We start from the raw sequence: 2,863 nt of genomic DNA, 5'->3' as shown, positions 1-2,863 counted from the left end.
CCCATTTTCATCCATTTTGTTTCTAAACACCCATCTAGTTCCTATGACATGTTTGTCTTCTGGTTTAGGGACTAGAATCCACACTTTGTTTCTCTCAAACTGATTGAGCTCTTCTTGCATGGCAACTATCCAATCATGGTCCATAAGAGCTTCCTTTATGTTTTTGGGTTCTACTTGAGATACAAAGGCTGTAAAGTTAAAAAAATTGTCTGAGGGATTTTCTAGTTGAAACTCCTTTTGAAATATCTCCTATGATGTTGTCAATGGGATGGTTTTTGTTAAACTTCCATTCCTTAGGTAAATCATCTTCCCTAATAGGTTCTACACAATCAAAGTTGTTTGGAGGTACTGGTTCATTAGGTTCTATTGGTTTAGATTCTACAATATCATCCAAAGAATCACCAACTATAGGAGGAGTGTTGTTCAAGTTTTCAACAAACATTTCATCAAATTTTACATGAACAAATTCCTCTATAGTTTTGGCCTTACTAGATTGGGAATAACCTAGAAAAATACCCTCATATGCCTTAGGATCAAACTTTCCTAGATGTTCTTTGCCATTGTTTAATACAAAGCATTTGCATCCAAAGACCCTAAAGTAAGAGATGTTTGGTTTTCTACCCTTGTATAACTCATAGGGAGTTTTTCTAAGTATTGGCCTTATTAGAACTCTATTCACTACATGTGTGGCTGTGTTTATAGCATCAGCCCATAAATACTTAGGAAGATTTGAGTCTTTAATAATAGTTCTAGCTAGTTCCTCTAAAGACCTATTTTTCCTTTCTACAACTCCATTTTGTTGTGGAGTTCTAGGGGCTGAGTATATATGGTGAATTCCATTTTGTTCACATTACGTATTAAAGGATTCATTTTGGAATTCTCCACCATGATCACTAGATTATTTTCTGGTTCTTCTCTTTGAACTAAATTTGCAAATCTTTTGAAAATAGAGAAGGTCTCACTCTTGTGAGTTAGAAAAAATGTCCAAGTATACCTAGAGTAATCATCTACTAACACATAACCATACAAGTTTCCTCCAAAGCTTCTAACTTGAGATGGACCAAACAGGTCCATATGTATTAATTGTAAAACCTTATTGGTTTGAACTAAATCTATTGGGGGAAAGGATGACTTAACTAACTTATTTTTCTCACATGAATCACACAACTTATCCTTAGTGAACTTTCTATTTAGGAGTCCTAGAACTAACTGTTTACTAACTAGTTTGTTCAGGTGATCTATATGTATATGTGCTACTCTCTTATGCCATAACCAGTTTTCATCAGAATTGGATAATAGACAGCAAATAGTACTAGCAGGCAAAGCATTAAAATCAAGCATGTATATGTTATTGATCCTGTCACCTACCAACCTTATGTATTTATTCTCCTTGTGCTCAATTATACAAGACTAAGATGTAAAGCATACATGAAATCCCTTATCACAGAGTTGACTTATACTAATCAAATTGTGCTTTAAATCCTTTACATAAAGAACGTCTTTGATCACTATAGTCGATTCGTTCCATATGTCTCCAATACCGAGTATCTTACCTTTGTTATTGTCACTGTATTTAACATATCCTCCATCTTTTAAGTTTAGAGACAAGAACTTTGACTTGTCTCCAATCATATGCTTGGAACATCCACTGTCTAGGTACCATGAATGAGTCCTGCATGTCAAGCATATCTGCAAAATGTAATTTAAATTTTGGTTTTAGGTACCCAATTCAGATTGGGTCCTGGAGGGTTAGTTTCAAACATTTGTTTCTTTACTTTCCAAATCTGTTTCCATCCTCTGTTAGCCAGTTTTTTCAGTTTACAATTAAAAACAATATGACCCCTTTTTACAACAAAAGTGACATGAAACAGCAGAGGATGAATTTTGATTTGGTTTAGTGAAGATATCATGCATATGCTTAGATCTAACAAACTTCTGATTCTTTTTAACATTTCTATTTTGTCTATAGCCAAGTCCAGATTTTTCATTTAGATTTCTTTGGTTTCCAAGAAGCATATCTAAATTGTTTTTACCACTATTGAACTTTTCTAAATCACATTTCAGTGCATAAGTTTCCTTTTTCAGATTTTCATTTGTGTCTTTAAGAGACTCATGTTTCAGCTTAATCTCTTCATAAAGCATGCACTTTTCTTCTAACAGTTTCTTAGTGCTAATTAACTGTTTGATTACATTAACATATTCATCATGTAGTTCATTAAATGCGTCATGTAATTCATCATAAGAAGGATTTGATTTAGAACTTACCTCACTATCAGAATCTGAATCTGAATCTGTGTTGGCCATTAGACAAAGATTAGCTTCTTCTTCTGAAGATGCAGAGGACTCTTCATCATTATCGTTCTAGGCTTTTCTGGTCTTAGGAGGTGGTTGATTGCCTTTAGCATTTGCAGTCTTATTTCTGTTTTGCAATTGGAAGCACTCAGATTTTATATGTCTTGTCTTCCCACACTCAAAGCAGTGTATCTTGCTGTCATGTGTCTTTGAACTTGAGGGTTTTCTTGATTTGCTATCCTTCTTTTTTAGAAACTTTTTGAATTTTCTGACAAGTAATCCAATTTCTGAATCTTCATCGGTCTCACTATTTGAATCGTCAATGCATATCTCTTGTTCGGACTTTGTTTGATGTGCTTGGGCTTTCAGAGACAACCCTTTTCTTTTTCTGTCAGTCTGTTCAGCCTCATTCAGTCTAAGTTCCATCTCATGCTCTCTTAGTTTTCCAAATAGTGTGGCAATTGACATGCTACCAAGGTCTTTTGATTCTGCTATGGCAGTGATTTTTGGTTGCCACTCTCTGGTCAAGCACCTCATCACTTTGCTGATTTGCTGCTCATTGTCAATCACC

Source organism: Cicer arietinum, chromosome 5 (assembly GCF_000331145.2).
Source record: "Cicer arietinum cultivar CDC Frontier isolate Library 1 chromosome 5, Cicar.CDCFrontier_v2.0, whole genome shotgun sequence".
NCBI lineage: Eukaryota > Viridiplantae > Streptophyta > Magnoliopsida > Fabales > Fabaceae > Cicer > Cicer arietinum.
Note: the sequence above shows the minus strand (reverse complement) of the source record.